A 25,004-nucleotide genomic window follows, 5' to 3' on the forward strand; every position below is an offset into this window, starting at 1 on the left:
CATTCCTGATTTCCACCACCTCAGAAATCCCTCCTTCCCCCCACCCCACTTCACAGACCATCTCCCAGTCCCCCGTTCTCAACCCTGGTCACAACCATTTACCCACTCTCTTCTGAATTACTAAGAGTCATGTAGCGCTTGCAGCCACAATCAAGCAGATGGCATCAATTTATATGGTGATCTTCAGGATAAACCTTCAAGTTAACACACACAAAATGCTGGAGGAAATCAGCAGGTCAGGCAGCATCTGTGGAAACGAATAGATAGTCAACATTTCGGTCCAAGACCTTTTTTCAGGACTGAGAAGGAAAGGGCAAGATGCCAGAATGAAAAGGTGGGGTGGGCAGGGAAGAGGCTAGCTGAAAGGTGATAGACGAAGCCAGGTGGATGGGAAAGGTCATGGGTTGGAGAAGAAGGAGTCTGATAGGAGAGGAGAGGGGACAAGAGGAGGAAGGGAAGGAGGAGGGGACCCAGGGGGAAGTACCAGGCAGGTGAGAAGTAAAAGGTCAGCGTGGGGAATAAAGGAAGGGGGGTGGGGGTAATTTGTTTATTGGAAGGAGAATTCGACATTCATGCCATCAGGTTGGAGGCTACCCAGACAGGATATAAGGTGTTGCTTTTCCCCCTAAACTGACAGTTTTCTTCCAATTCCTACGACTATGTGAAATGTTTCTGATGTAGGTCCCTTGGTCCTATGCTTTCACACTTTTTTTTATTGTGACTTTGCTCAAAACCTGTTCTGCACCCTATTTGACATTTTGTCAGTGGTTATATTCATTTGCCGCGTCCTAAACCTTTTCACTGTGTTTACATTCCTTATAGCTGACAGTTAGTTGACAGGTAGATTTGTGTGTTACCAACTTTCCATGCCATGTTTCCTTTAGAGCAAGAAAAATGTTGTGTGGTGATATTCAGAGCCCTGGAACCATATGAAAAATAATAAAAATTTATAGCGTGTGAATGTAATAGGCTTGACATCTCTTCTAAGAAATAAAATAATCTAATGCAAGACAAAGACATTCCAATTTTCTTAACTATGACTACAAGATAATTATAATGCCAATAATTTATAGCGCCATTTCAAATGTCATTTTTTTAAAAAGCTGTGGTAATTTGCATCTCATATTTCAGGTAAACATTATTGTTTATGTAATCATTGCCTCAAAATTCATTGCAAAGCTTTGTATTGTCGCAATCAAATGTTGATATTGCTGTGATCACTAATACTTGTGCTACATGGGTGTCAAGTAATCATTTTATCCAATAAGAAAATAATACTATTTTATCCCAAACCTTAAAATAGCCTAGTATCACATCCTAGTATATAGGACAGGATTGTTATCATCTAAATGCCTAAATGGTCCATCTGTCTCTGCAAGCATCCGAGTAGGGACAGGGTTGTCTGTGAAGTAAATGAACCTTCCGTCGGATTCTTCGCAACAAGGCATCTCGGACTGAGTGCGTGACAGTTACAGTTGCACTAAGATGTGTCAATGTTCAGCTCAATAAGGTGAAGGTAGTCTGCTTGAGTAGCACCTTTGGCACTGGATTGAGAGTCTTTAACCCTCTCCATCAATGTAACGTGACTCTGAGATGTGTTTTCCACGCAGTTTGTTGTAGCGGCTCCTTTGGAATTACGGTACTTCACTAACCCAGGAAAGTCTGTCAGTGCTGCAGGGGCATCAGCACCAGACTTCGAGGTGAGTGGTCCTGTGTTCGAATCCGGCCGGCTCCCTGCACGCTTTCTATCCCTGCTAGGTTGAGCGTCAAGCTAACAACTCGGCCTCGTAAGAAAAGCAGACAAATGCTGAGGAGGTGGCAAAAATGATGCCCAATGTGTCACAAGGCATGAAAAGGAACATCAATCAAACGACTATCCCAAGAATTTGCTAACAAGAAGGACTGACTAGATCCCAGGGACACTTTGAAAAGCCTTTCAACCACACACTGTTCTGACATAAACTAGCATTCCGACGTTATTACTAACTTGGAATCAAGGTTACCAAGATTACAGCAAGTCAGGAAAGAACTTTGAAAATCAAAAACTGCAGGTGCTGGAAATCTGAAATAGCAGCTGAAAATGCTGGTAACACTGAGAAGGCCAGGTGGCAGAAACAGAATTAATGTTTCGGGTTGGAGAATTTTCTTTTCAGAGATGCTGCCTGACCTGGAGAGTGTATCCATCATTTTATGAAGAGATATTGCTGCCAGTTTGGATGGCACAGTGAGACAGCCAGTGATGTTACTGCTGCACTGGTCCAGTTTTCTGGGCTCAGTCCTCACCTTGGATGCTGGCTCCACAGAGGGTGTAGGATCTCCCTGTGACAGCTTGGATTTCTCCCCAGCTCCCAAAGATATGGAGGTTAGTAAGTTACTTTGCTCTTATAAGTTGATGCTATCGTATACGTGAGTGCGTCTCAACGTTCAGTCCTACGCCTTCGTCTTGAGAGGTGGAAAAATGGGTAAGGCCAGCCAACAGAGCTCCGGTGAAGCTGTATAGTCCTAAACCCTGTACAGTGGATGCAGTGGATTGCAGAAGTGTTGATGAACTCCCAACCTCGACTTCAGAGGACAATAAAAACAAGAGCTCACCAATGACCTCTGCTCCACTTAAAGAGCTAACAGCCCAAAGAAGTTAAGTATAGGTGAGAGGCAGAATTTAGGAGCAGTTGATGAAAACTTGGGGAATATAGGAAAGAGGAAAATTTAGTAAGGGATTAAGATATCTCTATGAACGAAAACAAGTCTGATGCACTGAAGGGCCTTCCTTCAAGCTCATGAAGAAATATGGATTATGGAAATATGGAATTTTCTCAGAGATGTGGTGAGAAAAATGGCCCGGGCAGTGTCCCCCACATCCAAAGAGTAATTTTTTCTAACTCAGGAGTAACAATCTGCTGGAGGAACTTAAGAGGTTGAACATCATCTGGGGGAAGAATGGATCTGTTGCTGTTTCATTTGCTCCTCCAGATTCCAGTATCTGCTGTCCCTCGTGTCCTTTGTCCTTCATCCATCCATCCAATGATAATGCTATCCACTCAAAGCAAAGCTAATGTTTAAAAATCAAGTAAAATACAGACTGAGGGAATCCGAATGCTGCATTCAGTGACCACTTTATTAGGTACATCCTTATTTATTTATTTGTTTGTTTGCTTATTTATTATTTATTTAATTTATTTTATTTTATTTAGAGATACAGAGTGGAGTAGTCCCCCTCTGTCCCATTGAGCTGTGCCAACCAGCAACCCCCGAGAACCCGGATTTAACCCTAACCTAATTACAATAACCAATTAACTCACCCAGTACATCTTTGAACTGCGGGAGGAGAAAATCCACATATTCCATGGGGAGGACACACAGAGACGCCTCGCAGGGGATGCTGGGATTGAACTCCAAACTCTGATGACCCGAGCTATAATCACGCTGCGCTAACGGCTACACTACCTTGACGCCCTGTATTGGGCACCTGCTGCACCTAATAAAGTGGCCACCGAGTGCGTGTTTGTGGTCTTCCGCTGCTGTAGCCCATTACTTGAAGGTTCAAAGGGCTGTACGTTCGGAGATGCATCTTCTGCTCTCCACTGTGGTAATGCCTGGTTATTTAAGTTACTGTTGCCTTCCTGTAACTTTGAACCAGTCCTGCCATTCTCCTCTGACCTTTCTCACTAGCAAGGCATTTTCACTCACAGATGCCTTAGATGCCCCCACTCACTAGATGTCTTATTGTTTCTCACACCATCCTCTTTAAACTCTAAAGACCGTTGAGCATGAAAATCTCAGGAGATCAGTGGTTACCGAGATCCATCTGGCACCAACAAGCATTCCACGGTCAAAGTCACTTTAATCACGTGTCTTCCCCATTCCAATGTTTGCTTTGAACAATCAAACTGCTTGACCAAGTCTGCATGCTTTCATGCATTGAGTTGTTGCCACATGATTGGCTGATTAGATATTTGCATTAACAAGCAGGTGAGCAAGTGTACTTAATAAAGTGATCACTGAGTGTCCCATGCGTATGAAACACAACGCCCATTTGCTCAACTATTGTAATGAACTTTCTTCTGCGTGACTAACTTGTACAAAGTTTCTATGTTTTGAAGTGTCAGTCATAGTGTTATGATCAATATTATCTACCAAACCTCTCTTTCAAGATGCCAGATAATGTGTGTCTCATTTATGTGGATCTGCCTTATCAGACATACCATATAATTCTCTAAGATAAACAGAAAGAGTGTGAAACAGGACATGGGGAGTGGTTTATCATAGTCAGTTTTCCCAAAGGATGTGATTTTCCCTAAAATGGCCATATGGAAATAAATAGCTACAAGCAAGCTATTCAAGAAGAAAGTTTGTCTTGATCTTCTCTGATAATAGCTGAATACTCCAGGGTAGTGATCCAATATGCAATCAGTGTTTAAGATTATTCAGTCCTGATTACTTGCACATAACAGATAATGTTCTACAATCTGAACAACTGCTTCCATATTTAATAATTAACTATACTCATCCCTGAAATCCCTTTCATTTTAACTAGACGTTCATCAGAATTTTAAAAGGAATTTACCAATGTTGCATTAATTGCTGTTGATAGAATTCTTTTCCACACATCATTTTAAAAAAAAGGCCAGTAATCTATCGACTTGCTTGAGGCATACCAATTTTCTACTAATGTTCTCTAATCCTGCAAACACATTTTAAATTAAATGGCTTACTTAAATATACATTATGACTGCATGTCAGCGATTTGAAATCTTGGATTATGTTCTTGATCAATTTGTCCTTTGATTTCTGGAATGTTCATCTTATTTTCAAAGCTATGATATTGTGCCTGTAAATCATTTCTGTAGGTCTTTAATGTATTGATATCCTTATGTAGGATTGAACTTCAGTACTATAAAAATTGCCTAAAGTGTGATATGGAGTTAAAATGCCCAGATTGACAAGATCAATTATTTTCTAAATATTAGCAGAGCAATAACATCAATCATATGGCTCTAACAGTTTTGTTAGATAATTGCACCCGATCTCCTTCTTTCCCATCTGTATCAATGGACTCCTATTTGCTGTAGTCACACTTTCACAGCCTCTGTACATTATCAGCTTTCTCCATGGCTGGTGGCTTGCAAATTTCCATATTTGCATGGATATTTTGGCTTGCATGGAAGGAAACCGGCTGATTCCAACAACCACCATAGAAAATAAATAAACTCTAACTTAAGCAGTCAAAAAGAATATTATCTTGGCTTGAGCATTTGCTAGGATGTAATTGTGTGCAGTTTTTATTGCGTGCACTTCTGGCCCAACTTGTCTAAAACTTAACAGTGAAATCCACTGAGAGGAATTTATTCAGGATGTTTTGATTCCCTTAAGCAGGAGCTTTTGTTACTTGGCAATTTTAGAAAGCTGCATTTTAAATATAGGAAATTAGGTGACTGAGAAACATCGAAGGGTTTTGGAACAAGCTTTAGAAAAATACTAGGGGAAAATGTGTTGAGCTAACAGGAAGAAAGGGCACAGAACATGATGTACAAGTTGTATAGAAATGTACTAGAACAAAGAATTCATTATCTAATCATTGAACACAAGGAGGAGCCTTTATTAACATTCAAAGATGTATACGTACCTAAGGTGGAACAATCACAATTTTGGGATGCTGTTCGACCCAGACATTTTACTACAGGACAAACCAAACCAAATCCTGGACAATTAGTATCCACGGGACAAAGCAGATATCATTGTCTATAGAGTGTACTGTATGTACAATAATGACATTAGAACAATGGATAAGCAAACAATCCATTTGAAATACATATTAATGATGCACTAACCAAAGAATCAACAATATAATTCATTGAAACAGATCATTTGATTACCATATTGGAGACATCTTCACACATATTTTACTTTAATAGACCAACTGTGAATGTCCCCAAATAGGAAAATAAAAAAGTAAAGGGGAAGAGGCATTATAGGTCCTCAGTCTTGTCCCACTGTTCAATTAAATCATGCTTATCTTGAGCCTTAATCTGACCCACACAACCTTTGATTCCCATGATAATTAAAATGATGTCAGTCTCAGTCTTTTACTCAACACCTGAGCATACACATTTCTCTGGAGTAGAGGGACATTTTTTCCCACAATTTTTGGGGTTAAAACACTGTCAGTTTAACTTACCAAGCAGAACTATCATGGACAAATAGAAACTTATTTTGTTCCAAATTAGTAGAAATACAAGAAAACAGTGCAATTTTCAATACAGGGTTTGATTACACATATTATCACCATGCACACTATCAGAGAAAATGATCATCATAGGTTCTTTGGATGGAGCAAAAATGTTAAAGCCTTCAATTCATTCCCCATTTTAATCTTCAAAGGCAGAATAATTAAAGAAAATAGAACTGCAAATATTATGACCAAAGCTGTAGTCATGTTTGCCTCTATTTAGGTCTTGTCAGACTGTAGATCAAGTGTCAGTTTTGGTCATTAATATATGAGGGAAATAATCTAGCCCCAGATGGGAGTCTGAAAGATTCCTAGTTTTGGAGAACAGTGCTAGTGGATTGTCTCTTTCTAAAAGATGTGATTAAGATCATGTCTCAAACTACAGTGTATGAAAGAGGTTAAATTATGAACTGAAAAACTGTTTTTCAGATTAGCAAATAACAATTATAGTACTTATACTTAGAAGTATTTTTCAGAGAACCACAATTGCTTATGGAAATGAATTATTAGGAATGAGAAGAATAGAACCAACTAGTATCAGCTGCTACTGGTAAAACCTCAGTGTAGATAAATCGTAATGATGACTTGCAAATCTTTCCCATTGTTTCTAATAGTTTACCACCAATGTGGTCTTGTTTCCCATCCAGTAACACTATGGGTAAATAGCAAAATTGCCATTTTCCATTGATACAGAATGACACCTAACACTTTTCACATGGTGAATCTCAAACCGAACTCCAAAATCTCCAGGATGTATTCAAGAAAACACCAAATTATGGGTTTTCTTAGCCTCCCTCTCACATGCAGTTGTAGGTCGAAGTTACAGTTTCAGGATACTTGGTGGTATACTGAACCTATTTAATTCCCCTAAATGAAATGGAACAATGGCATGAAAGAACTGTCTCTAATACTTACAAGTAACATAGTTAGTTTCTTTCTGAGTGAGAACTTAATTGCTTATATCTTATCATTACCAAATTTAACCAGAGTATGGTAATGTACCCAGAAGGAAGCAATAGCAAACCACTTTTGTAGAAAAATATGCCAAGAACAATCATGGTCATGGAAAGACCATGATCGTCCACGTCAAATGCTCATAATGACGATGACGAGTATCTCAAACAACAGAAGATCTGCAGAGGCTGGAAATCCAAAGCAACACACACAGAATGCAGGAGGAACTCTGCAGGTCAGGTAGCATCTATGGAAATGAGTAGACAGTCGACGTTTTTGTCCAAGACCTTTCATCAGGACGATGAGTATGATAGGTTTTCTGAAAACCTTAACAAGTTAGTGGAACTTAACCTTGCTTTTAGAGTAGCAAAGATAAAATGCTGAAGGAACTCAGCAGGAAAGGAATGTTTCAGGTCAAGATCCTTCATCAGAACTCATCAGGAATCCTTTTTCTATCCTGTTTTCTCTGACTATAATTTAATCAGACCCTTGATATGAGGTAGATAATCTTTTATTTCCAGCAGTGACTGCTTCAAATTCAGAAGAGCAGGAAACTGTTAGGCATGACCTTTTAATGAAAAAAGTAGCTTAAATCTAAAAAAGTAATTTTCAAAGGAATTATCTTCTAATGTAGCTCTACCTGGCTGGGTTAGTTACTCTTAGAAGCTATTGAAAAACAAAAAATTAGACTAAGACATTTTCTCATGAATATTAATATGCAGAAATATCCTCTTGGGTCCTTAACATTGAAGCAGTGATTAATTATGATTTAATTAATTGTGGTTGACTCTGATTTAATTATTTAATTGCAGAAGATTATGATTAACTTCATCAATGAATTTCCTAAATACAACTGTAATTTTTTCATCAATGTTATTTTTACCTTTACTATTGCAACTGTCATGTTACCATACTTCCATTAGCTCCCACTGATGATTGCAATTACAGTACTTCATTTGCCACAATTCTAGCGGGATCCATCACCACTGAGCTTTTGCTATTTATGGGACTGTTTAGAAATCTCTAACATGCAACTTATAGAATGATGGCAACGCAGATTCCACTGTACCACATTATAGAAGCAGAAGGATATCAGTCAATGCAATTCAGAAATCCACCAACCCAGAGTCTCAAAAAGGCATGTCTCTCATTAAGTATCCCATTACCCAGGACCTGCCTTCTTCTCACTGATTGCCATCAGGTAGGAGGTACAGAAGCCTGAAGGCTCACACTCAGCGATTCAGGAACAGCTTCTTCCCCTCTGTCATCCGATTTCTAAATGGACATTAAAACCACCTCACTATTTTTTTTTATTTCTGTTTTTGCACTACTTATTGAACTATTTGATATATATATATTTATTTATATTTATATAAATTCACTGTAATTCACAGTTTTCCCTATATTACCATGTATTGCATTGTTCTGCTGCCACAAAGCTTACAAATTTTACGACATATGCCGGTGATACTAATCCTGATTCTGATTTAAATTATTTTTTTACTGACCTACATAAAGACCCTTCTAGTTAATATAAAAATTAGAAGAGAACCACTTCTTGATCTTCTACATGGCACAGGGCATCATGTATTTAAGGATTACCCTGGTAGAAAATTCTGTTTTCGGAAATCAGCAGCACAGGTCTGAGGACAGAGATCAAATGACAACATTAAGTTTGAAGTCAGGTGGATAAGTTGTCCTCCTTGCACAGGTCCAACCAGGGCTAAATATAAACTCTATTCAGAATTAAATCTTAGTATCCAGGCATTATTCTGGCTGAATCTGCATAAGGTAAGGCATCTAGAACTGCCCATGGTACCTTCAGTATATATACAATCAGGGATTTGTACAGATTATGTGCTTTATTTTAGTCTCTCTCTATATAAAGGCCAATAGTTTTCCATTATTTACTACATCTGCCAATTATATTTTATATGATATGTAAATAATTTGGACCCTTTATCTGAACAGGAAAGAAATAATGTTTGAGTTTTTGCTACAGAATTTCTGTTCTGTGGAACATAGTCCCAGCTTTCAACAACATTCCATCCAAGGGATTACTATAAAACACCATAGCCCATATTTAATTTAGCCATCATCCAGTGCTCCATGAAGCTTACTGGATCAGAGTGAAGCTACACTTATCTGTAAACACCTTTATGATATTGGATATCATGATCATCCCTATTTTTATTGTTCTGCTATGCTTCACTTTTCAAAGTTCCAGTCTCTTGAATTCCCTCCTTAAATCTCTCCATTGCTTCTATTTGTACCCATAAGCTACTCTATAAAGTTTGAAATGGATATGGCCATCTACCCTAGTATCTTCACTGGTGGTTCAGTATCGAATTTTATTTGTTGACACTCCTGCACATCTTCTGAGAATGCTTTGATACACTACAAGGAAGTAAGTTTTTAAAAATTTCTATTCCTTCAGAAAAATCTAAATAGGACTGATGGTGGGTGACAGAATGTTAAAAGAGCTTTAATTCTAATCAAGTTGACCATAACTAATTTTGCAAAATGAGTGCAAAACCTGAATGCCAATCCTCAGTTTGAATACATGTATTTGTAAAACAATGCACTAGAGGTTTAGATCTCTAGACCTTCACCATTAATATGGGGGGGGGCGCGATATGGTAGCGTAGTGGTTAGCACAATGCTTTCCAGCACCAGTGACCCGGGTTCAGTTCCCCGTCACTGCCTGTAGGAGTTTGCACGTTCTCCCTGTGGCTGTGTGGGTTTCCTCTGGGTGCTCCGGTTTCCTCCCACATTCCAGAAACCTGCCGATTGGTATGCTAATTGGTCATTTTAAATTGTCCCATGATTAGGCTAAGCTAGGATTAAATTGAGGGATTGCAGCTCAAAGGGCCAGAAGAGCTTTCTCTATGCTGTATGTCAATAAATAAATTAATTCACTGGTAAGTTTGCTAATGTTTGAGCAAAGTAACCAATGTGAGACTGGTGGCAACAGCTTCTTACTAGTGATACAGATCAGTTGCAAAGAACAGAGTTCCAATAAATAGCCTCTTTTCATTAAATAAATAGAACAATTTACTTCAATTAATTATAACTATGACGTGTTGCTTAAATTCTTATTCCATCCAGTCTTCTGTAGTCAAGTGCAATGCCTTGGTATATTGGTAATAAATTGTGCGTTACCTGCAGAGCCCCTAATGAACAAAATTAATTATTTGTTACTCTTATTATACTATTTACAAGATGCCTTCCAAATTCCAAAAAGGGAAAGTGATGAAATTAAAGACTTGCCCGAACCTTGCAAAAAATGAGTTAAAATAATTTGTAAATTTTGTTTCCCACCTGTTCTAAAGAAAACATATTAAGGGTGAAGTAATAGATTAAGTTAAATGCCTTCTGTGTTTTTAAATGTTAATTGTTTCACTTAACAAGACAGCTTTGAGTCTCAATATTCATTAATGTCTGCAATCTCATCAGTGTAAATGACATTTTACAAATCTTTTAAGTTGTGCTAAGCTGTTCTGTTACATTCAATAAACAGCGTGTTTCTAAATCTTTTAGCTATGATTTATTTTTTGAAGAACGCATTCCCTGCGTATGCATGTGAGCGCAATTGTGGAACACAGTTGTAATGGAATGGCTCGGTCTGAATGAGATTCCCATTTTATTGCTAAAGTAATTATTGAACTGAGGCAACCCAGCATTGATGGATAATGTACTTGACACATGTCAGGTCAAAACATTACTTTCACTATTAAAAAATAAAACAACAACCAAATCTTGCTCTTGTTTTACTTTTAACATTAATATTTCAATTACCTCAAACTGCATTCTTTCATTTCTGTTGATCATTTGCAGATTCACACTGGCTTTCATGACCTGCTTGGAGACACTACTTTATGAAGTTGCTCACATATTAATATTTTAAGCCATTTTATGTGAAACACACAAAATATTCATAACATGCACAGTGGAGTATCTGGTGTTATACTTGAGCTTCCTTCATGACAGTTTAGCCTTATTCAGTCATTTTTTACTTTTCTTTAAGGGCATAATATTATATTCAGTAAATTCTCAAATTCTGATGACCTTGGATGGATAGAGACCTTGAAAGGACACATCACAAGATATAATTAATCTCAACGATAATCCTGCTCAGTTTTGCCTCCACCTCACTCTTCAGTTGGTCTCTTTTCCTCGCCCAATACACAGATCTGCATGGAGGGGCAGCTCTCTGCCTCCAGTCCACATCTAGAATTGTACCGAAATGGACAGCCAGTCAGTGACCTAAAGCGTCATATATGAAGATACTTTAACCATAAGAGACACCTATCCCAAAACTAGTCTTTTCCCTGGCCAGTCTCTAAAATAAGCACTTGTGGTAGAAGTTCCTGAATAGCAATCTATGTTTTATAAATCTATATTTTCATTTTGTCATTTATAGTATATTTTATGAATTGCACTCTATTGCTGCCACAAAACAACAAATTTCATGACATATATCAGGGATAATAACCAGATTCTGATCCTGATTCCCTTTAGTCTGTTCCTCATGTTGAGAGAAATGAGGGGATGACGATTAAAAAGTGATCTCTTTTTTCAGTGATGTCTTCATCACACTAAAGAATATAAAAACTGAATTACTATGGAAAATTACACTCATAGTCTATGCTATTATTGTGGTTCAGTAAAAAGCACATTTACAGTGATGCGAGGAAGTTTGTGAACCCTTTAGAATTTCAATAAAAATATATTGAATAATGTTTTACATGTTATTTATTTAATTGGGTTCTTGATCTAGTTTTAGGATTGACGTGAAGATCTGATCACATGTTGGGTCATATTTATGCATAAACAGAGAAAATTCTAAAGGGTTCACAAACTTTCCAGCCTTTGAATTGGAAAGTTTGGGATTAAATTTTCTTCTAGGAAGTTGTGTACACTCCAGTACTGTGCTGAAGAAATATTGTTTTTGCTGGGTGAAATATCAAAGCAAAGTCATCAGATGCATGCACAAGAACCCATGACATAATTTTGAAAAAGAAAGAAGATTTACCAGGAGTGTCCTGTCCGAAGCGTGTCCTTTATTCCACATTATTAGAATCAATAATTTGATTATTATCACATCTTTTTGGGAGATCGCAGCACACAAATTGACTCTTATGTATCGTGCCTTACGACAGTGACTACACTTCAGAATTGTTTAATCAGTTTGAAAGTGCTTAGGGACAAATAGGTTCTACCTAAATTCAGGACTTCCTTTCTTTTTATAATGCAGCACCATCTTTGTTTAACAGTTACTTATAATTTGATAACCTTAAATTTGGGGAACATAAGATCAAATAAACTAGGGCAATTAATATGCACATTTTATATTACTAGTTATTCAGATGGGAAACAGAAAATTGGTTCTCATGCTTGATATAGTGAATGAAACATTAATATAATTAATAATTATTTTCAATGGTGGAAAAATAGAATGGAGACAACATTTAATTTCATTTACTCAGTCCTAAAGGTTTTATCATTCTTGGAATGACCCAGGCCCTAGGGTGTATTGAAGCAACTGAACCCGATGTTTAGACGATGATTTGAGCACTGGGTCGAATTGGAAAGGTCAGGTACTGGTCAAATCGAGGTGGCGGGGTCCAGGCCCCACAGTGTATTGAAGCAACTGAACCCAATGCCTGGAGATTTAGGCACCAGGTCAGATGGAAAAGGTCAGGGTGAGGTGCGGGCCAGTTCGGCTCGCTGCTCTGCTCTGTGCTGAACTAAAAGTCTGTGGACAGACTCTCTTTGTGGTCTTCAGTTCAGAACACTATTTGCTTGCGTTTGTTATTTGCATGATTTGTTTTTTTTCTCTGCACGTTGGGTGCTTGGTGCTCTTTTTTTTTTCAGTGGGTTCTTTTGGGTTTCTCCATTTCATGGCTGCCTTTTAGGAGACAAATCTCAAGTTTGTATAATGTATACGTAATTTGATCCCAGCGGATTATCGGCACCCAATTGCCCACCATTGAGAACATCTACCATAAATGCTGCCTGGGCAGGGCGAAAAGCATTATCAGGAATGTATCTCACCCTAACCATGGACTTTTTACTGTCCTCCCATCTGGTAGGCGCTACAGGAGCCTTCGCTCCCGCACCAGCAGGGACAGGAAGAGCTTCTTCCCTGAGGCTGTGACACTGCTGAACCTCTCATCACAGCACTAAGCAGTATTGCATTCGTATTGTACTGTCTCAGTACTTTTATATTTGTGTGCTGTCGCACTTTTTTATTTGCAGTTATTTTGTAAATAACACTATCTTTGCATTTCTGGTCAGATGCTAAATGCATTTCATTGGCTTTGTATCTGTACTCGGCACAATGACAATAAAATTGAATCTAATCTAATCTAATCTAATCTGATAAATGTATTCGAATTTAGAACTTTGATATCAGTCCAATTTATTCATGACCTAAATAGGTCAAATTGGAGATAAAGTAAGTTCAAAACTCTGACTATCCCATAGAAACAGAAATAGATAAAGTAAGTTTTTTATTATTGTCATATGTACCAAGGTACAGTGAAAAACAATATATAGATGGCATATAAATAACATGCATATGCCATCCAGAACAATCATCTCATCATATCAGTACATTGAGGTAGCACAAAGGAAAAATAATAACTGAATGAGGAATATAATGCTATGTGGTGGGGTGGTTGTCTATCATGTCTGACAATGACAGGAAACCCGTGTGGGAGAGTTTTTAAAGTGGAAAAGCCACTGCACTGGGGAAGTTCCACTCTCTCGACCGCAGAAACCCGGGTCCAGTGGTACAAACAATTGTCACAAACTAATGGCCTTCGTTAATTGCAGAGGATGGCCGTGACCTCTTCTGTGCCTTGTCATGCCCTTCGCGCTCCGTGGAGCGTTGCAGTACTGTCTTCCTGCCATTGGACCTCAGTGTAGATCTCACCCGCCCAGTCCGCCGGAGCTGACTTCGCAGGCATGTCCCTATCTCACCGGGGTATGAGGCCGCCGGCTACTCTCGCCTGGTTTAGCCCACCCGTCGAAGCGGTGCACCGGGGATGTGGCCGCAGTTTCCATGCCAACAGCTACTTGGAGCAACAGGTGAGAGCTGAGCATCCGGTAGGGAGGAAAGATGAGTGAATTGCCCCAGAATGGACAAGACAAGCCCCTTTGACAGAAGTGCTACCCCTCCCTGGACACCCCATTCACCCCAGTATAATGCTACAGACTCAGAGAAACTCAGTGCAGGTAGACAATCAGGTGCAAGACCATGATGAGGTAGATTATGAGATCAAGGGTCCATTGTACAGCATAAGAAGTCCAATCAATACTCATATGACAGCGGGATAGAAGCCATTCTTGAACTTGCTGGTATGTTCTTTCAGGCTTTTGTATTTTCTGATGAGAAGGAGAGAGGATGTCCACGGTGGGAGGGGTTTTTGGTTCTGTTTGCTGATTTACCGAGGCAGCAAGAAGTGTAGATTGAACCCATGGAGAGGGAGATTGGATTTCATGACATGCTGAGCTATGTGCACAACTCTCTGCAGTTCCTTGCAGTCTTGGGCAGAACCACGGTACCATACCTAGCTGTGATGCAACCTGATGGGATGTTCTCCACAGTGCGTTTATGAAAAATGGTGAGGGTCAATGGGGACATGCTGAATTTCTTAGAACAAGGCTTTCACATGGATTCAGTAAGACTTCTAACAAGATCTTATTTTCATTCAGAAAGTCTATTTTCAAGTTTTGCCTTTTCTTTTTTTGGAGGAGTTCCAGGCTTACAGTATGATAGAACTGAGGAGAGTTCTGTGGTCAGATGAGGCACCTTATTAGGAGAAAAAGGTGCAATGTTGGTATTAAGAAGAATACGGGGTAGAACAGGATGTCGAGTGTACAATCTTGCAGTTATGCCAGTGAGCTTACACAAAGCTCTGAGAAATATATTGTATTTAAATGAGAGCATCAGCAGCTCTTAACTAATGTAAATAATTACATCCACTTTAGAAATGCAAATTCTAAAGCAATTATCTTTTTCTATGTTGCAAGATAAGTGTAAAACTGTGCCCCAGAGATCCCATTGCATCCCAGATGAACTTTATTATCCACCAGGGACAGGTGAGGATTCCAAGTGACCCTGAACAAGACTGTGCAGTGATTGGTGGAAGGAAGGTTGGGGTGATTTGTAGTGGTTTGCAGACCAGTGTTTTCTTACCTCCTGTGATACACAAAGTCCACGCCACCTACTAGAGAACAATCCCATCAGTCCCAGTCCCATTCCCTCTCCTTATCCCATAAAACCTTAAGATATAGTAGCAGAATTAGGCCATTTGGCCCATCGAGTCTGCTCTGCCATTTCATCATGGTTGATCCACTTTCCCTCTCGGCCCCAATTTCCTGCCTTCTCCCCAAGTCAATTCATGACCTGACTAATCAAGAATCTATCAACCTCTGCCTCAAATATACCAAAAGACTTGGCCTCCACAGCTGTTGGTGGCAACAAATTCCACAGATTCACCACTCCTCACCTCCATTCTAAAAGTACATCCCTCTATTCTGAGGCTGTGTCCTCTGGTCTTAGACTTCCCCACCAGAGGAAACATCCTCTCCACATCCACTCTATCAAGGCCTTTCAACTTTCGATAGATGTCCCTGCAACGTTGCAAATGATTCCCTTTCTCTTTCTTACCAACTCCCTTCTGATCCATTTTTCTACATTAGGAGTCATTTACAATAAATTGCATTCCACCATATCTTTAGGACATATGAGGAAACACGAGTAGCGGATGGAATTCTATCCAGTCATAGGAAGAATTCCACATAGACTTTACCCAAAGTCAGGGCTGACCCAGAACCTTGGAACCATAAGTCAGCAATGCTAGTGAATATTTCCGTCCTTTTATGTCCATCCATTTGTATGGTGATAGGCAGGGCTTTGGAGACAAACATTGGAACATAGAGCTGTGTTAGTAAAAAGGAATTGGGGTAGGGGAGGCATGTACTGGAGCACAGTGCCATGAACACTGAAGGAACCATTGAGAGATATTGCTGTTGTGAATAAAGAATCTATCAGGGGTATTAGGTGTATTGATTGATTGGGGAAAGAGGGAGCACTTTGAACATGATGACCAGGATTGTCTGGGAGCAGAGACAAACTGACTGAGGATGAGGTAAATGGGTAGGGAAGGGTTAGAGATTGAGGTCTTCGTCAGGTATTTACTGAGTTGTATGACTGTAGGGTTGAGAGATCAGGAATTAGATTCATTTTGGCGTCTTGGGACTTGGAAGAGAACTAATCAGCCATGGCCCTTTTCCCTGTCTCCATGCTGGGAACCAGATGTTGTCTGATGTTTCTCCTTCACCTCACTGATAGGGATTATTCTGAAGTAATGACATTACAGACAACACACCATAACTATGGATTAATTAAAATGAGAACCAGTTTTAAGGAAGAATCTATTCAGAATTCAACTTCAACTAATATGTTAAGACTATTGAATCCAATTATTAGATGTGGCACATTCTGATTCTGTATCACTGAAGCTATGTGGGATTAGATAATAAATGAATGTTCATGTTAATGCTATCTACTGCCTGCTATGCCACTGGCATTTAGGGAAGCAATGAAGGTCGCCCATTTCTGGCGGTGCAGGTCTTTTTCTTTCATTGTGTCAGCAGCTCGGTTTTCATTACTGTCAGTCATGCAAATCCCAGGTGGAGACTCAGGAATACCATCACACTCGGGTGCAGAAGGTTTCTTCATCACTGTATCCATAGCGGCTTTGGTTTACCAGTCAGCGTTGTTAGTCCTGAGTTGAACCCTCGAACCTGGAAGGCCGGTGGACCACTCTTAATCTGCCCTCTACCCTTTGACCTTTTAAGGCGTGGGTGACCCTGCCAAGAGCCAAAGCATAATGCCCTGAATCCAGCCCATATAACTCTTTGGGTTATTGAGGCATACAAGCCTCCAAGTCACAACGAGGTTGTGCTCCTCTTGTTAAATGGTGGCCCTTAAAACCTCCAGAATGAGGTCAAGGAAGGCATTTAAGTGGGGTCTCAGCTTGAAATGTCGACAGTTTATTCATTTCCATAGATGCTGTTTGACCTGCTAAGTTCCTCCAGCGTTTTGTGTGTGTTGCTGTATTAACATGTTGTTAAAGACCCTGCCACTTAGTGCACAGTTCAGGACAGGCCTGTTTTGTTGTGTCATATTTTGGCTATACATCTCTTCTTATAAGGAGGCATATTTTTGGTGTCTGGAGATCTTGTTCACAAGCATTCAGAGCAGCCACTAGTATTTGAATATTCATGGGGGTTCTCCTCGTTGGGATATGCTACCATTGTAAATATGTAATTCTACAAAGTTACCTCTCTATATTCAGCTTGTTAAAGTTAGTTGGTATGTTCTGTGCTGTGCAGAAGTTTTAGACATATATGTATATGTATATATATATATATGACCTTTACAGAGTACTGTAGTAATTTTATGAATTGCACTGTACTGCTGCTACAAGCAAAATCAAATTTCAGGACGTATGTGAGCCATGATAAACCTGATTCTCATACGGGTCTCTATTGTGTACTTAGAGTGGGAAGGGGGCAGGGAGAGGGGAATCATGGTTGGGAAAAGGGGAAGGGAGCAAGAAACACCAGCGAGACATTCTATAATGATCAATAAGCCAGTTGTTGGGAAGCAAATGACCTTTGCCTGGTGCTTCAGGACTGAGTGTGTCGGTAGCTGAGAAAGCCCCCTCCCTGGCACTTCTTCTCAGCCACCTGACCCACACCCCTCCCGTGGCGCCTCCACCCTCGCCATTCCCAACATCCGTTGCCCCACCAGGTTGACAATTACAGTGCTATATATATATATATATATATATATATGTCTCAGACTTTTGCACGGTACTGTATAGACATTGAAACAGTGGTCAATCATTTATTATCATCAAAGAGTACAAAACGTTGTGTCAGAAGGGAAGAATGAGATTCTCTCCTGATGACAGGTATATGGAGGAATTTAAGGTGGTGGGGGGTTTTATGGGAGGCAGGGTTTGAGGGTCCGCACAACATTGTGGGCCAAAGGGCCTGTACTGTGCTGTACTATTCTATGTTCTATGATCTGTTATGTTGAATAACCGAGTCACTGAGTCTCTTTGGTGACTCAGTTCTCAATCATAACTTTCCCCAACCACATTTCCTCTTAAGCCTCTAGTAATGTGTGGGTGAATTTTGATGGTGATGTACTGCATGGTGCCTATTGCGTCTGAAATTTGCTATTCAGAAGTCAATACGGCAGTCGAGTGGGTGTTCAAGTGGTACTGAGAAACTTTGCCTTGTCACACCCTAATCACTGCCCCCCCCCCCAACAGAATGGATTTATTAAAGTGTCGTATGACGTGGGTGATCATGGTCCCGTGAGTATGATTTTTCTTGCCAAATTTTTCCACAGAAGTGGTTTGCCTCTGCCTTCATCTGGGCGGTGTCTTTACAAGATGGGTGACCCCAACCATTATCAATACTCTTCAGAGATTGGCTCCCTTTTTGTCAGTGGTCGCGTAACCAGGACTTGCGATGTGCACCAGCTGCTCATACAGCCATCCACCACCTGCTCCCATGGCTTCATGTGACCATGATCGGGGTGGGGGGGGTGGCTAAGCAGGTGCTACACCTCACCCAAGGGTGGCCTGCAGGTTAGCAGAGGGAAGGAGCACCTTACACCTCCTTTGTTAGAGACGTGTCTCCACCCGCCACCCAAATTGAGAATACAGCCTTTTCAAAAGTAAGTAACTAAGAGCAGAAACCTTTATTACTGAAATGATTTATCGTAAATTCTCAGTACTGCCTGTATTACTCTATCACTGGGGTTTAACATGGAGAGTTAGAATTGATCTTTGAACTTAGTTTTCTGCTTGCGTTCTTTAGCCAAGCCTTAAGGACAAGAGTGTTTCCCAGGTTACTGTAACCTCTTAAAAAATTGAATGTCAAATTCAGATCAATTTCTTACATAAAAAAAATCACATCACATCCATTTCATTTAATCAAATTCTTAGTAATGGATCAATGTTACATATTCAGAATCTTATTACCAGATCAGTTTCAAGAATACATTTCTTAATATGAGATCTAGTTCATATATTCAAAATGTTATTACCAAATCAATTTAATTTACTCAGAATCTTATTATGGGATCAACTTTATTTATTCAGGTCCATTGTGTATTTGACTTTATTTAAAAACAAAATGATATTAGTAAATGCATAACTAATGGAAATGGAACAACTATGGAAAGCAATTATCATCAGTAGAGATGAAATAATTACACAAATGTAAGCAGGCCCAGCTTATTCTGGAGCACACTCGGATATTGGAAATAATTACTTTGTAGATTCCTGAGCTATTCCTTCAGACAGAGCAGCTTTATCAGTCTGGGCAATGAGAAATCGCAGCCTTTAGTGAGCCTTAAGCCAGCTAGATCCCAACAATTTCATGTCTAAACCTGCTTTTAAGTTATCCCCAATGATCTCACTTTAAGGACTCTTTATCTCATTATCTCATGTTTTTTTTAATTTATTGCTATTTATTTATATTTGCATTGGACAATTTGTTGTCGTCTGCACTCTGGTTGATCTTTCATTGATCCTGTTATAGTTACTAATCAATAGATTTGCTGAGTATGCCCACAGGAAAATGAATCTCACGGTTGTATATGTACTTTGATAATAAAATTAACTTTGAACTTTGAACTTTAACTTTCCTTCAACACACACAAAATTCTGGAGGCCAGGCAGCATCTATGGAAAAAAGTACAGTCGACGTTTCGGGCTGAAACCCTTCGGCAAAACTTTCCTTCCACCACTTTAATTTCTCCTTCTTTTAGAGACTGTACTAAATGATTCTTTGGCTCAATGATAAGGTTTCTTTCTGTTACTGAAATGTCTTTTCACATTTTTCAACATTAAAAGAAGTATAGAAAAATAGATCTGGTCAAGATGGTGCCAAGGTCGTGCCTATTTTTTAAGTTTGTAGGGATGGTTTTAGAGAAAGAAAAGGGATTTAGAGGTCAGATTAGTGATTAGGGACAGGGATATGGAGGAGTTACAGATCAGGTTAGAGGCTAGACCTTTGCCTCAGATTTGAAGGCCAGTGAAAAGGACACGTGATGAAGGAAATCTGTGGATATCGGGCTGTCCGTGCCTGATGTGTGGCCTTCCCTGGTTACCTTGACACAATCCATGGACAGATTTGTCCTCAAGGGTGTGAACTGGCTACCCGTCTGGGCCCAGCTCAAGCTCCAGCCTGTGAATGCCCTCCTGTGTTTGCTGCTAATGTTGGCCTGTCTGGCACTTCAGCTGAATATGCTAATCTTATTGAGGTCTTCATTGAAAAGATGGCCACCTCCCACCTCCACACCGGCCATACAATTTGACCTCTTACCCAGTATTAGTCCTCCCCAGGACTGGATCTTTTCCCTCTCTCATCCTGAAATTGTAGCCATGGAAGAGTACATCAAGGAGGCATTGTCCTTGGGGTTTATCCATCCTTCAGTCTCACCAGCGGGGGTGGCTTCTTTATTTTTTTAAGCAAGAAGGATGGTAAGTTCCATCCCTGCATTGATTATTGGCCCCTAAATAATATCATAGTGAAGAACCACTACCCTCTTCCCTGCTTGTCTCTGCATTCGAACCTTTCAAGGGATCAATCTTATTTTCCAAGGTAGATCTGTGCAATGCTTATAATCTTGTCCGAGTCCGAGACGGAAGCCAGAATTCAACACCTCAGCTGGCCACAATGATACCTTTCCGTCTGGCCATTGCCTCTGCTGTGTTCCAGACCCTGGTCAATGATGTGCTCAGAGACATGTTCAATTGGTTTGCTTTTGTGTATTTGGACGACATTCTGATCTATTCCTGATCTTGCAAGGAACACATCCAGCATGTTGGGAGGATTCTCCGATGGCCTTTTGAGAATAACCTTTACACCAAGCCAGGGAAGTGTGAGATCCACAAAGAGCAAGTGTCAATTTTGGGCCTTCCAAATTGGACTATGTGAAGTTCAGGCAGTTCACAGAGGGGCCCAAAACATTACTGTCAAACAGGTGCAGCGTTTCATGGAGATCATAAACTTTTATCACTGCATCATGAGAAACTTCTTTTCTATCGTTACCCCCATTAATGCACTCACCAAGAAGACCTCTGCAAGATTCCATTCCAAGCGCTCTCGGAACTAAGGCTTCACCACTGCCCCAGTGCTGCATCACCCAGACCCATCCTGGCATTTACCATCAAGGTGGATGCATCAAATATTGGCATTGTAGCTGGACTCTCCTGTGGATATCCAGCCGCACCCCTGTGCCTATCTTTCCCTTCGCTTGACACCGGCCGAGTGTAATTATGGTGTCAGGAACTGAGAACTTCTTGCTGTCAAGGCTGCTGGGAAGCATGCTAGCACTGGCTGAGGGGACAGAATACCCTTTCCTACACAAGAACCTCTCCCACATTCAGGACGCTAAGAGACTTAACTCTCGTCAAGCCCATTGGGCTCTCTCCTTCACCTGGTTTAATTTCTCCCTCACCTACCATCCCCACAGCAAGAATACCAAGGCCGATGCTCTCTTCCGGCAGTTCAACATGTCCAAGGGCAAATGCCAGTCCAGAACCCATCCTTCCTCGCTCATGCAATGCTGCTCTGGTAATCTGGGGAATAGATTATTAGATTATTAGATTGTAAAGACACGCAGTCCTCTTTTATTGTCATTTAGTAATGCATGCATTAAGAAATGATACAATTTGTTCCTCCAGAATGATATCACAGAAACACAAGACAAACCAAGACTAAAAAAACTGACAAAAACCACACAATTATAACATATAGTTACAACAGTGCAAGCAATACCGTAATTTGATAGAAGCACAGACCATGGGCATGGTGAAAAGTCTCAAAGTCTCTCGAAAGTCCCATCATCTCACGCAGACGGTTGAAGGAAGAAAACTCTTCCTGCCATGAGCTTCCAGCGCCGCAAACTTGCCGATGCAGCATCCTGGAAGCACCTGACCACAGTCCGACTCTGAGTCCGTCCGAAAACTTTGAGCCTCCAACCAGCCCTCCGACACCGAGCACCGAGCACCATCTCTGCCAAGCGCTTCGACCCCGGCCCCGGCAACAGGCAGTAGGCAAAGCCGAGGATTTGGGGCCTTCCCCTCCAGAGATTCTGGAATAGAGGCAAAGGTGAGAGCTGCCCAGCAGTCGGATCCAGGTCTAGGTGGGGGACCTCCCAAATGGCTGTTTGTCGCTGCCACAGTGTGCCCCAAAGTGTCGGAATGGGGTCACTCCTCCCATTTGACTGTTCAATGGATACTGAAGTTCATCAAAAGACAATTTTGGTGGCCACCTATGCCCCAGGACATCCACAACTTCATCTACCTATCCCACTTGTGCCCAGAACAAGATGTCATGCCAGCTTCCTGAGGGTCTGCTATGTCCACTGCCCGTACCTCATTGTCCTTGGCCCCACCTCTTGGTGGATTTCATCACTGGTCTGCCCCTGTCTAATGGAAACACTACCATTCGGGTAGTTACGGATCGATTCTCCAAGGCTGTCCACTTGGTTACTCTCCTGAAGCTCCTGTCGGCTCATGAGACTGCCACCCTCGTGGTTCAGCATCTGTTCAGGCTGCATGGCTTCCTTCAGGACATAGTGTCTGATTATTTCCAATTTTTGGAAAGCCAGCTCTTCTCTTGTGGAAGCCACAGTCAGCCTTTGATTTGGTTTCCGCCCCCTACCTAACAGCCAGACTGAGAGAGTGAATCAAGAACTGGAGACAACCCGACACGGCCTTGTCTCTTCCAACCCCACATCTTAGAGCTCACAATTGGCTTGAGCAGACGTTGCCCACAATAACCTCCAGTCATCCTCCATTGGTATGTCCCCATATAAATGACAGAAGGAATTTTAGCCACTCTAAAACAGGAGATTGATGTGGGTATCTCTGCTGCTGAACAGTTGCTTCAGTGCTACAAGTGCACGTGGAGATGGACCAGGGCTTCTCTGCTGCGCATTGAGAGACAACACGCCCAGCAGGCTGATCAGTTTTGCCGACAGGGTGAGATCTCTCAGGCCAGGGGAGAAAGTCTGCCTGGCATCTAGAAATCCTCCCTTGAAAGTCAAGAGCCATAAGCTGACACCACACTATGTGGTGCTATTTGTAGTGGAGAAGGCCATCAACAAGGTCTCGTATAGATTGGGACTACCGTCATACCGCCCTTTGTTCCATGTTTCCCAGGGTACGAACAGGGTCCAGTACCTCGAGTATTGGGAGGGGTATGGCCTTTAGATTCTGGTCAATGATATCCTGGACAGTCTTTCCTCTGGGTCTTCCACCGGACTCAGGTCTTCGTCACCACAGGAGCTGCGTATACGAAGGGAGGCCCTGTCACAACCACAGACTCTGCGTGCCTGTGCAGGTGGGCTGCCAAACAGGCTTAGCAAGTGCGCTCGTGGGTGTGCACGTTCCAGCTAATTAGTGTCTGATTGTGATAGTATTGAACTCCCTTCGTCTCATTCCATTCTTGTCGAGACTTAACCAGAAGGACAGCAATGTCTACACTCCCTAAGTGCCTTCATCCTTGTCTAGGAAAGAAAACTACCATTTCAGTTGGTGCTGTAAGGTGTCAACGTTGATGAGAATAATCATTAGATTATCTTTATAAAGCTCTTCAGTGGTTATGAAATAAGTAGAGAGAAAACCAAGCAAAGTCCTTTGTACTTTTTGACAAAGCTCCTTGAACAATTAATTGCTCTGTGATAATCTACAAAACTGTTTGTAACTTGGTATTTCAAATGTAAAGATTGCTGTATGGAGTCAAGTGAGAGTAACACTTGCAAAATGCTGGAAGAACTCTGCAAGTCAGGCAGCATCTATGGAAAGGAATAAACAGCTGACGTTTCAGATCAAGACCCTTTGCCAGGACTGGAAAGGAAAGGAGAAAAAAACAGAATATAAATATGGGAAGAAGAAAGGGAGAACAAGCTGTCTGGTGATAGGTGAAAGTGGGTAAAGGGGAAAGAAATTATTGGGGTAGGGGATGGATAAAGTGAGAAGCTGGGAGGCGATAGGTGGAAAAGGTAAAAGGGCTGAAGAAGAAGAAATCTGATAGGACAGGACAGTGGACCCTGATAGAAGGAGAGGGGTAGGGGCATCAGAAGGATGTGCTACACGTGTGAGGAAAAGAGGAGGGATACGAGGGGAGAAAGAGAAGGATGAGGGCGGAGAAATTACTGGAAGTTAGAGAACTCGATCTTCATGTCATCAGGTTGGAGGCTACCCAGACGCAATATAAGGTGTTGCTCCTCCAATATTAGGATGTTTTCATTGCGACTGAAGAGGAGGCCGTAGACTGACATGTCGGAATGGAAATGGGAAGTAGAAATAAAATGGGTGAACACCAGGAAATCTGGCCTTCTGTGAATGGACGGAATAAAGGTGCTCAATGAAGCAAACCCTCTATCGATGTCGAATCTCCCTGATGTAGTGGAGGCCGGACTGGATACAGTAGATGACCCCAGCCAACATGGAAGTAAAGCGTTCCTTCACCTGGAAGGACTGTTTTGGGCCCTGAATGGTGGTGAGGGAGGAGATGAAGGGGCAGGTGTAACACTTGTCCCACTTCCAGAGATAAGCGCCAGAAGGAAGATCCGTGGGGAGGGACGAGTGAACAAGGGAGTCACGCAGAAAACGATCCCTACAGAAAGCGGAGAGCGGGTGACAGGGAAAGATTAATTTAGTGGAAGGATCCCATGGAAGAACTTTTGCTGATGTACAGAGCCAGGAAAAGG

This window comes from Mobula hypostoma, chromosome 26 (assembly GCF_963921235.1).
Source record: "Mobula hypostoma chromosome 26, sMobHyp1.1, whole genome shotgun sequence".
Lineage (NCBI taxonomy): Eukaryota > Metazoa > Chordata > Chondrichthyes > Myliobatiformes > Myliobatidae > Mobula > Mobula hypostoma.